Source organism: Haliotis asinina, chromosome 7 (genome assembly GCF_037392515.1).
Source record: "Haliotis asinina isolate JCU_RB_2024 chromosome 7, JCU_Hal_asi_v2, whole genome shotgun sequence".
In the NCBI taxonomy this organism is placed as follows: Eukaryota; Metazoa; Mollusca; class Gastropoda; order Lepetellida; family Haliotidae; genus Haliotis; species Haliotis asinina.
This window is the reverse complement of record NC_090286.1, coordinates 47,368,996-47,382,041: the sequence shown is the minus strand read 5'-3', so window position 1 is coordinate 47,382,041 and position 13,046 is coordinate 47,368,996. Positions and strand designations below refer to the sequence as shown.

Here is a 13,046-nt window from a genome sequence, read left to right as displayed (position 1 = left end):
TATAGAATAATTAAATCCCATTATTAATGATTATTTTCTAGTACCTCATAACAATAAAAGGAATTTTGTGTATTTGGAACCACGGAGTGAACCACATGAATTAATGTGTGTTGTAGCTAGCCTCAGGGAAGCGGATAAAGTATCCGCCCGTCGCACAGAAGACCCGGGTTCGATTCCCTATATCGATAAAATATGAGCAATTTCTGTGTCCACAATAGTTATTGATGAGCATTACTCGGCAGCGTTAAACAAAATGGCAACAATATAGATTATATCGGTATACACGATGCGTTCAACATTGTCTATATTGACCCTGTTGGAACAGGCCCTAAGGGGTGTATTGACGGGGATAGGAGATGACATGATTGAATTAAGGTACGCTCTGTTACTTAGGTGGACGCTGCACGTTTGTTCTCTAATTGACTTAACTTGTTCAGATTAATTACATGCTGCTGGAATATTGCTTACTGATGTACAGAACAACAAAATTGCAATTACTGCGAAACTACAGATAAGAACATCGCCGTCTGAGATAAGATATCTCGAAATCATGTGCAGATAAAAGTAATGCATTTCCTATTCAGTAATTGCATACTGTAACGGATAAAAGGTGAGTAAGCGAAATTCATGAAACATTGTTGAAGTATTATGTCAGATTGAGTTATATATTGTATAACAACCTGATATTATTATAACAGAGATGTATTTAGTCTACCACAGAATGACAGTTGTTGTTTGTTGAAATAGAAAATGTAATGGAATCATGTTTTACTTGAATCACCAATTTGGATGTTGAATAAATGAAAACATGTTGAATACTATAACCTACTCGTAACAATAATACTAGTATTTCTGTTCTATCATGGATGGATCTTTCCACACCATTACAAAGGTCGCAATGCCAGAAGAATAATTGTATTGGTTTAGAATTCCTTGGCGATATAATAACGGGTTTTAGCACTGGTTTCAAGAATCTGTAAAGACATGAGTTTGAGGCGTTGTGGTCAATAAAACTATCCTAAATTCTAAAAGGTAACATAACAAGTATACAACTTAACAAGAACGCTACCATCGGATATCTGAATTCGTCCGTACGATTCACAATGTCACCATTGCCCCTTAATACAGGAGCAGTTTTGGAAATCAATTGTTCCGTCGGGGCCTAGAGAGGTAATAAAACTACTTAGCAGACTAACAGAATATTGGAATCTGTGGCGTAAATACTTCGTTACTTCTGTAGCCTATAGAGCGTTAGTCTCAGTATCGAGTAATTAATGTTCTGACATTTGATATGTTATATTTGTTTACGAAAGATGCTGTGAATCACGAAACCACGATGCTTGCACAAACTAAGATGCAACAGTAAAACTCTATGCTACCAAACCGTGTTTGTGTGTCATCTACTATTTCAATGAAAATCTACTTCAGTAATTTTGCACATTTGACCCATAAAGATCTCGTTAGATGGTCTTCAGTTACCCATACTTGTAAAAGGCAACTCACAAGATGGGGTGATCAGGCGCGCTGACGTAGCTGACACATGCCATCGTGTCCTAATTGCGTAGATCGATGTTCATGCTGTTGATCGGTGGTTTGACACAGACATAGTTATTTACAAACCACCCCATATAGCTGGAATGATGCTAAGTGTGGCGTTAAACAACAAACCAACCAACCAACACTGCAAATTTCAGTTTAGGCCGAAAATTGGACTTGTTCTCTGACGCTGATGTTCTATACATACACGCACCCACGCACGCGCGCACGCACGCGCGCACGCACGCACGCACATACATACATCATTATGTATGTTTGCAGGTGATGCATCTATGCTGATGCACGGCCTGTAATTTCATTTTCTAGACATGCAATTCCCTTATGAGCACGTTTTGATTTTTATGACATATTTCCCACAGGCTAACAATCATTTGCAGTATTTCCATTTCCCAACAAAGGCTGCTTCAGGTGGTTGGGAAGATTGTTTAGGGATGTAAACTTGCTGGTTAATCTTTAACCTCTTCGCCGGTTGCAATGATTTCCTGAATTATTAATATCAAATTACCCCCATAGACAAAATGGTAACGTTACAGGCATCTGCTCAACTCTCATCTTGGGTGTCGTAGCCTTTAGGGATAGACAAACCGGCTTGGCAATATAAATAAAACAGCATTTAATTTCATCGAGGAATCTAGTTTCGGATCTGATATAAAGTGGACTGCGTTTCCTATAATCGATGATGTTTCACGTATCACGTGTTTCCTAATTATTTTTTAATCGAACGGAAAAGATTACCCTAACGCCCCTAGTATTCTGGTTGCCTGCTTTGTCTGACGAGAGTGAGATGAATAAGCAGTTTTGATTTTAGCAATAATATGAATATATTGTCTTTCACATTGTTTTTCACATATTAATTAAAGACTGTCACAGTTACCAGTGGAACCAGCGGAAGAACACATGGAACATATGGCGAGTATACTAGACGACTCCTGCCAAGAGATCTCATATATTAAAGCCGTGAAATCCTATTAGTTCGAACTATTTCTATGGTAACTCCAGAATTGATGGACATACTTCACTTGTGTCGAACCGTAGATTTGAGCATTTTAAGCCGTCGTGGTAAAAGAAAGTACACATATGTATGATTGAATGCCGCTAAAAATAGAATAAATATTAGGAAATGGTCTTTCGATGGTATGTGTTATCTACGGGTATCATAGGCGATGTAAACTCCATCATGGCAATGAGTATCTTAATAGGGACATTCATATGGCGTTATGGAGGAACATACTTCAACATACAAGATCGACGTTACGTCCTGTAGCCACGTGTTACAGGCATTAGTATGGTAATGCTCTAACTCGCCCATACTGACATATATTCTACCTATATGGCGGGGGTCTGTAAATAATCGAGTCTGGACAGGACAATCCATTGATCAACAGCATGAGCATCCATCTGCGCAATTGGGAACCGATGTAATGTGTCAGCGAGCCTGACCACCCGATCCCGTTAGTCGCCTCTTACGACAAGCATATAGTCGCCTTTTATGCGAAGCATGGGTTGCTGAAGGCCTATTCTACCTCGGGACCTTCACGGGTCTCCAAACTGACGACGGTGAAACAAATTATTATTTTTCTTCTGGGATATTTATATATCGCACAATTCCATGCAACTAGTGCTTGTTCAAGGCACTGCTATTTGTTTCCCTCGATCATTGGATGCCAATCTCAACGTCACATCGTATTATCGATCTCAGCTCCCTGGGGAGTATATAACTTATTGCCTCTAGGTTCTCTCGTCCGTTCATGGATCTATCCGGTTTTACGTTAGACAATAGCCTACACAAGCAGTACAAGAAGAGATACCTGAGTCTTCGTCATTTTTCGAGTAATGCTGATATATTTGACACGTGGAAAGTGTATTTTCTTAGCTCTTTATTCATCAAGTGTCGAAACGTGTCGTTTTCTCACATAATATTTTTGCTTGGTCATAATGTCTTGTAGAATGGTGGAATGTTTGGTGTCACAGCTGTCACGTCATCTTTCCTGTCAAAAAGCAGAACAGCCGAGTTCAATGGAAACTTCGATCAATACCATAGTGTTCCCTTTCTGTTCTTTCATAATGTATTCATCGACACCAAAGCAAGCATTGGCAATATACCAAAATATATTCCGTGGAGCTGTATCTAGGTACAAAACTACATGTAATCTAACAAACGGCATATTGTTATCAAGTAATCAATGTTATAATTAAAATTAATACTATTTAGTACCTCTTGTAACCTCGATTCCTCGCCGGTAGAGAACTCATTTCTTCTGATGTTGTTAAGACCCCGCGTACTCCTGAGTTAAAATTCAAAGTGACATGGGCAATATTTCATCCATATAATGACTGGAATAAGTAATATGTAAATATATGTTAAAACAACTCAGCTAGAGATTTAATACTAGCAAATAAGCCATATGTAAATATATGTAAAAACAGCTAAGAGATTTAATAACTAGCAAATAAGTTACATTACCATAGAGAACAAGACAACATGAAAAACGGGCTAATGATCGCCAGCAACTGAGGGTAGATGGCCAGAATACGGACCACAGGGACTTACAATACTTTTTCTATCCGTGGAACCTGTGGAAATCAAAGATAACATCATGTGCCTGGGTGCAGTTTACATGGGTTAAGTAACTGTTGATCTCCCAGCAGGTTGCAGAGCTTCTTCCTGTGATTAAAAAAACAGATACGTTAGTCACAGGGTCTCCACAGAAGCAATCAAACCATGAAGTATATGTGTTAGTAATGTTCTTTTCTAATGTAAACAGTCTGAACAACCTGTTATATGCATGTATTTTGCAGACGCTCCCTGACGAATGTGAGAATAAGTCAGTCTATGAATGTTCCTGGTAACACGTGAAAGGCGTTTCGTTGATATTCTTCAAACGCGAAGCGATCAGCTACCAAAAGCCCTGAGTGCGCAGAGGTGAAAGTGGACGCTTCAAACAAATTACAGCTTGGTTTGCCTAAGGAATTCAACGTGAGCCAGCCATTAGGTATTTGAGTGCTCCCGGGAAATACTAAGCGACATCCCCGGAATGTGGTAAAGAACGTTAAACAGAAGTGCTGACCGATGGCATTTAAAGCATTGATCAGTGAAGTGATCGTTAACCCATAACCACTGATAACGATTCAGACATAAAACACTGAGCGATGACAACTTCATGTACAAGGATTCAAGGACACCCAATCCTGAGCCAGATCGAAAGGTCTGAGTCCTGATACGTTGCAACAACGTTGTAAAACTCATAGGTGTGACAAACAAGTAGTGCCCATGGCGTAATGTTATGAAGCACTAAGGGAGAGAATGGGAGTATGGTCACAACACATTGATGTATGTAGGACAAACAGTTCTCAGATTAGACTTCTTCAATGATATTACGCCATTTGTGGTCTACTGGAGCAACAGCAAATAAAGCATATATTTGAAAATTGACAGTAAATACAAACGTTGAAAACTTTCCTGTAGTAATGTTAAGGCTCACAACAGTTGCGGAGCACATGACCCAGTATCACAATATGATGCTTCCATCAAATATGATGCTTCCATTCAGCCAATATATTACAGCTAATCCTTTTTTAACTAAGAAAGGATTTATACTTGCACTTGCGGTAGTCCGAAATTTTCCCTGCTGTAACACAGAATGCCATAATTACCCATGTGTTCCAGTGATAAGTGCATCCCGACTGTACAACAAGGTTCGTTGATCCTTGTTGGTTTCACCGTAATAATAGATGATTAAAGCTTTGGCATTTCTTGAGGTCTGTGATTTATTGTCTTGATTATGCAAATTACCTCAATGTATGTATCGTTGCTACTGTTTGTGAGACATTTCTTGTGTTTCTTATCTGTGGAGGTACATGAGTTCCAATCGCATACCAGCACAATTGGCAAGCAACACAATGCTAAGGAACATGCAGTCTGCCGAACTGGTGTTCAAGCCAATGATGTCTTTGAACAAGGAGTTTGTTACAACACATCGATGTTTCGCTGCAGATGTCATCTTTATCAAGCATATCCACTGAAATATCACTTTTTCCATCGCGTCAACTTTCAAATACCAATAGAAGCAGTCATCTGTATAGCTGATTCTCCCTAATGACAGAGCAGGTGCTAGTAACGGACCAGGCTGCTCATCCGCACGTGCTGACGTAAATGTATTAATTTTCATCAATATCAAGAAACTTTGGAATCTCACTTTTTGATTTAAAGATAGATATAAACAAAAATGTATTAAATGTTTTTACATGTGACTAGTCGTGTCACCAATTTGTCAGTTATCGATGTTTGTTTTTCCTTTCCCATCGAAAGCAATTTGTAGCGGTGGATGATCAAAAGTGGTTACTCTTTGACTTTGACCTTTTGTATTTACAGGCGCGGAGAATTTGTAGTCACTAATAATATCAAACTTCGAGTCCAACTATAAGAATTTCGATCGTCATTATAACTTCACCAACTTTCAAAAGCGATAGTGATGGGATGAATACGCAGTTAAATGCAAAAAGTTAAGCTATACTAATGGAAAATCTCTAATTTGCATTCGTATAGAGCACTGGTGGAATTACTCTGCTGTGATGTCTGTACATCTTGTTAACCACAATTCGCATATTGTTGTTATTATGTCCAATTATATTTCACTCTATTTCAATAAATTGTTTTTTGCCAATCAGCAGTGACATTTACGTTCGCCTTTGGCATTTTTTCAGATCTAATATTCCGAAATACAATGACATGTTATGAGATTTGAAGGAATTGATGAGGCGAGCTAGATGATATTTTATTTGAAGTCTCGGTCATACACTCGCAGACTCTGCCAGAAGTAGAACCATCAGCTCTGGAAGATCTTGGTTCGATTTCCAATATGGGTACAATGTGTGAAGCCCCTTCTTAGTGTTCTCCGCCTTGATATTACTGGAATATTGCATCGTCATACACATACACGTGCTGTAACACTATGCTTACTCATCCAGTTAATCCTTCTGCATAGATCTGTCATATGAAACAAACGAGGCGGTGTCACTGGTCTCTTCTATTCAACATGAGGTGGGTAAATCAATTGTATTGGCTCTTTGACAATGAAACTACAACCAGAGTATCATTTGTATGCGGTAATGCATTTACCATACGTTTAAAGTGATTCATCTAGTCACCCTTAATGCTAGACAAGGCAAGTACTATCGATGTTGCCATAAACTGTCTGAGCTTTGATACTAAGTGATATTCGTTGTGTAGATGATGATGGCTGCCCTCTGTTATGACTTCAATAATCCTTAATGGGGAACCCTTGAGGACAGCCTTTCTTATACGCTGTGATTTATGCTTACATTCCTTTCATCAGTATGTTATATACATCATGCATAAGGTTGAATGCAAGGTAAAGAGGTCTTGGATAGAATGCTGTCTATGACATTTGTTTCAACATTGTCTCATTTGACATTGTGGAGGGGCCCTCCATGATTTGACTTTCATTACAGCACTGAAAACACACCCATGAACATCAGAATCCTTTAACTCAGTTTATACATGTTACTGTGTCCTAACTACGTAGTAGTCGATGTTTTATTTATGGTGCTGTGAAGTCCTGACTCGAGTAGTTACTTGTACTCTATTGTTTCCGTGTTTCTTCTTTTTCTGACAAACAACTGTTTTTTCCTTTTTGTGTGTTTGTGTCAGTGCAGCTCCAGTCCTACCTTGAATCTGACGGGGCTACCAGTTCATAGAACGCGTGCCAGTAGTGCGGTTGCCGGTGATTCCAGTCGTATTACGTCGAAAGAGGGTCATTACCCTGTTTGGCTGAAGGTGTTAAGGTGATAAAACAAGGACAAGTTGGGTCGGAGTCACCTAGTTGTTGCTTGTCACACGGAAGGCCCGGGATCGATTCCTTATATAGGTACAATATGTGAAGCTTATTTCCGTATCGCTGGAACAATGCTAAAAGCAACGTAAAACCCTAATCAGTCATTCACATTCATGGATGTTAAACTGCTGTATGACATCTCTGTGAATTCTCTCCCGATCAATCCTACCCATATCATCCCATCCCGCGGCTACAACCCCACCCCATATCCAATCCCATGTACCCCCATCCATCCACAGAACACACCCACGCACACGCACTCGCGCACACACACATTTTGAAGTGACTGCGAAGGCCATGTTCAATGTGGTTGATCAGGAACCCTTCAGTATGATACTTACCCCCTTCTTTTGTCAAGATTCCTGGGTAAAATAGCATTGTTCATGGTGGTCTGAATAATCACGCGTTGACTGTGCAATCCAGCAACCAAGTATCTCATGACGTTGCTAGCTGAGATGTAAATAGCAACAGATTTCAGAACCATCAATAAGTTCAAACCAAAGTCACTACTAGATGTTTGCTGAAACTGCACAATGCTCCTGTGAAACTATTCACTCTGTTGGACATTCTGAAAATTATGCATGACAGCCTGTGAACGAATTATATAATAGTTGCAGGTCTTCTGATATTGTTCTCATGTTGTTAGAGATGACATCGTTCCCATGGTATTTATGCCAATAATATCAGAACAAGTCACATATGCTGACCATTAGCACAGCACAGCGTCAGACTTACATGTTCACCTTTACAAGGAATATGTCTCGTGAGTTTATTCTGGTGCATGGTCTTCATGGAAACGCAGCGCCATTTTGACAGACATTGATATGCTTCGGTTAGCCTCTTGGCAACGTGCCTATCAGTAAACAAGACACACGATCGTTATCACCAAGCTGTATTTGTGTTTAACGTTGCGCGTCACTGGTGTCCATTTTACTGTTGTATCTTGTACACACAATATAAAATAACGACAGATAATACATAACGACAGATAATGCATTGTGAGTTTGATTATTAGAATCAGGAAGTAAATATCAACCATCGAAGTAAAAATCAATATCCTTCGAGTGAACATTATATAATGTTATGTCATATATGGCAGTTTAGGTTATGATAACAATGATAACACTTAGAATGCATAATGATTCATTAAACATTTAAGCCTTTCCGTGGCAAATCAACTGAACAATGCACATTGTGATAAATAACTCGTGCTCTTTAATCTGCTATTGATGCAGAAGACAAAGAAACATCAATATTCAAAGCCAATGCATAGCCAGGCGTACAGCGAGTAAGTAGATTATCATGTTTGTAGGGCAAGCCTATACTGATGCCGATATCATAATGACATTACCGACGCAGGCCATGTGTTTCTGTACTCCCCGATACTGAATATATTAAACAATAGTGGTCTTAATGGCATTGTTGAAAGAACCTTGTTGACATCTGCTGCCTGCATTAATGTTTATGCTTCGCTGAGCATCCTGAATGACATGAATCTGAAGGCTCTTAAACCTTGAAAACTTATGTTCTTAAAGCCCACTGACTTTAAAGATGGAATGAATAAAAACTACATTGAAAGGAAACAGATCCAATAGTTTTGCTAAGCCTGTGAGAATTGAAATCCCGAAAAAGCCTGGAAAACTGCCAGATATGGAACATACCGAAATTGATTGTTGTAAAGGTTTTCCGACCCATTTTCAGACCCAATGGGCAGCCATGACGTTAGGGACAAACATACTTGTGGCATCCTTCTCTAGATGTGTACATGAAGGGACGAGAAGATTGTGAATAAGCAATATTCTAGCCATATAGCGGCGGTCTGTAAACAATCGAGTCTGGACCAGACAATAAATATATTTACATCATGAACATCGACCTACGCTAATGGGATTCGCGGATATGCCACAACCAAGTCAATCTGACCACTCGGTTCCGATAGTTGCGATCGCCTGTTGTCGAAGGCATCTTCGCGGGTTGTGTTGGCGAGGTAAAACAAACAGAGAATGAAGTTGCCTAAAATTAAAAAGAAGAAAAATCAACAGTTTATGTCATTCATCACAAGTAAGGTCTCGGGGGAATTGTTGCTCAAAGTGACCTTTTCAAGAAAATGGTGTTTCATCAGGCGTGTCTCCATAAAATTCGCAATTTGTTTCCATAATTAATAGAATGTCTTGGTGTTTTTGAGATTATGAGCCGTGCTTCTAATTACGACTTTACTTTTGCGAAATGAGATCGAATGAGAAAAGTCTGATCATAAAAATGGAATGCAGGCTGAATTTAGTGGTTTATTTCGTGAAGCAAATGACGTAAGGAAACCTGATAAGACATTTAGTTCTGGTATTTAATTTGGTTTTAAAACAGTTTTGGTCTTACTTGGGGCGTGCCATCAATGGTACACAATAAACAGATCTATGATCATGATCAGATCCTGGAATGGACAAGGGGCTCAATTTTTCGGACAGTTGTTCCCATCTATCCGTGCGGCTTCGTGATGTGAAGAAAAGGAAGACGATGGAAGGAGCCGAAAAGCGGACAGTGAAACATGGAGCTTTGTTCCTGGTACTTCTTGGAATCTGACGGGTCAGTGTGACCAAACCAAATGTGCATGTGAAACACTTGAGAGATCAATGATAATGACCAGCTCCTTGCGCGGATAGGAGACACAATTTCCCGGCCTCCAAGGCGATTCCCTCCATTATATACATGGTCATCTGTGTCGTGTTTACTAATTTATGCCTCAAGAATCTGACGGCTACAAGGTGAAGGACAGTCTTTAATGTGACCACGCGCCCAATTCTCTTGGAACTTGGATCACAACAGATCAATGCTAACCCTAACAAGAAATGTGTCTGTCGCATTTTGATCAAAAATTAATGTTTTATTGCATCCTCCAACGTCCAATCAATAAAGATAAAAGTTAGACAAATTCTACCCACAGAGTTAATACACTTTTTGGCCCAGTTCTAGTTTAACTAATGAACTGACGCAAAAGAGCGATTACGATGTCCTTTTTCTGGTATTCAATCAATACCTATAATGCCAAGTTACCGACATACAATACCCAGCCTCTAGGCATTTCTAGGCTTGCCAAAGACGACATTACATAGGTATCGGGAAACCAGGGCACGAATCTACGCGACACACGCCATGTGAACTGTTTGCAGATTGGGTTTACAGACGTTCACCTAAACAGTCACACTGCATATACTTCTGAACGGTTTGAATCGACGTCGTGTTTTTCAGGGTGATCTGTGTGCTGAAAAAACATTGACATTGTTTTCAGGTAAAACGTTTCAGACTTAATGTCTGAAACACTGCGTCACCCAATTATGATTGCATGTGAACCCTCATTAATCCTGCAGTTAGTCAACTAATGAATGTGCACAGCGTCTCTGTTCCCGTGTTGGTCTAATATAGATGAGCTCATGGCATCCAGATGCATTTCTAAATGTGTATCCTTCAATCAGTATAATTAACATTGCTCCTTAGTATGTCGTTGGAAGTACGTAGGCCATACAATGTCAGCAATTTAATGTATTTTGTTACTGAAAAGGGCTTGATGAAGAGTCTGCCTGTTGAATCAGACAATTGATGACGTGATCTGGTATATTGTGCCGCCACGTTCAACGAATTTTGAATCAAATATTCGAATAAACACCATACCCTATGCCATTTATTTGACGTATTGTAAGCATGGATCAGTCCGCCAGCAGGAATATGAGCAGAGTGCGTTAATCCTAATTTTATTAACTAAAATACCAGATACATCAGTGAGACATTTTATGAAATTGATACGGTCGTCGTTGTTGCTATTTACCACAGTTGTAACATATTCTAGTTGATGTTTGCAATGCAATGCATGGTAGCATACCTCTCTCCCTATTGTTAAGCAAGTGAACACAGACACCCTCTATGAATACACAATGCTAAACAGAAAGCGTTGGGAATTCCGACTCATCCCTAAAGTACTAGTATCTGTATTTCGCTGGGAAAACGTAACCCCAAATATGACATTATTATCTGGGGACTACACTACACTATCCCGTGCATGGGTAAGTCTTATCTGGCCCCGGTGGTACAACATGTCTTTTTACAGTGGATCATGAAGATATTTGGATGACATGGCCGGAAAATAACAAACTAACTGTCCTTTGAGAAGAGATGAATTGTCAATATGGACATTATTTTGTACCCACAGGACAAGGAAAGCACAAAATGTGACACATTAGCTGTAATGAAATCACGTCTTATGACGTTTTATTCAACTGTAGATGTATATAGCCATATCTAACAGCTAGATACGCGAAACATCACAAAAACCAATAAAATAGGACACAGGCACATTTCACGATAAAGCAAGCCTGACGCTTGCAACACAGTATGAATAGTCGTAAATTGTACCGCGAGGAGAAGGTAACGACTTGGTCTCCTCGAATGGAGCTTGGCTCCGTTAATGAAAGCGATCGTCAGTCGTAAGTATATGTTAAGGTATGGGACTGTCGTAGCGCTACGATCGCTTTCGGGTAAGGGGCCCTGGCATCGCAGACAAACGGAATGGCCGAACGATTACAACCAAACATGGGGCAAATACCATGTTAGACAAACAATGGTCCTGGGGATTGTCAGGGTATTCAGAAATTACCTGAAAACTTAAGCCCCCGTTTCATACAATGGTCTTTACATCGATATCCAATGTAAAAGATAGCAACTATTGGAATGAAACACTGGCGACAAAATGAAACAGTTGCATCTTCATCTCATGTGATTTGTTTTCCTTGCGGTATTTTAGGATACGATAAACATCTCAATTATTTCGTAATTATGGTTAACCAACCAGCGCTAGCATCACGACACTTTCCACTTCTATCGTCAGTCCTAACGACTCTCCATGGTACGTATATGACGCTGTCGGATGTCAATGCTATGAGAACAGAGACGAGGTCAATGTGACTTAACCGTATCCTTTTACTTGAATGCATTATGCTAAAATTCAATTAACAAGTGTGTTTTTACAAAAACGTTTAAATAAGAATGGTCGACATATTGGATTAGAGACAACCTACAAGGAATAGTTAACGCTGGATGGGAAGATCAATACATGGATAAAACATATAACTATATCTACGTTGAATTTCCTGGCAAGGATGAGTGTTTTCGGTTATACCGTAGTTATGGTGTTCTCGGAACACTTAATGTGACTACTCACATATTGAACTTGAGGAGACTATGTAACAAAACGAGATGCTTCATGTCTGTTAAATCATCGGTACCCGATGCTATGATTCTAGCATTGTATACTGTGTACCTCACTGAAATTGCCAAAGTGGCCAAAAGCATTCCATTTAGGTTTGCCTTGAAACGGTGTTGTGGAGTTAAAAAACCTTATTAAGTACTCGGTAACGGACCCGTTCTTTGTCTTTAGCACAGTGGTTAAAGTGTTTGCTCGTCTCACCAATCACTCGTGTTCAACTCCCACCCTGTGTATAATATGTAAGGATTGTTTTTGATTTTCCCACCTGGAACTTGGCCACAAACGACTTAAAACCATACTCAATCACTGTCTCAGCAAAATGGTAAGTGCATAGCGACACTTTCCTCCAAAACAAAGTTGCTACTCTATAATACAACCGAAAC

The 13,046-nt window shown here is 39.5% G+C and overlaps 1 long non-coding RNA gene across 2 annotated transcripts; it reads right to left on the bottom strand.

Moving 5' to 3' along the window:
- Positions 1 to 3,421: 3,421 nt before the first annotated feature.
- Positions 3,422 to 8,207, bottom strand: LOC137291569 (uncharacterized). 2 transcript variants are annotated; one of them, XR_010957267.1, is made up of 4 exons: positions 7,754 to 8,207; positions 4,109 to 4,222; positions 3,773 to 3,842; positions 3,422 to 3,545 (listed from the first exon to the last, which is right to left on the bottom strand). It is a non-coding gene; the product is annotated as an uncharacterized lncRNA (long non-coding RNA). The 2 variants fall into 2 exon arrangements; XR_010957268.1 differs by lacking the exon at positions 7,754 to 8,207 and adding an exon at positions 7,246 to 7,329.
- Positions 8,208 to 13,046: the final 4,839 nt, after the last annotated feature.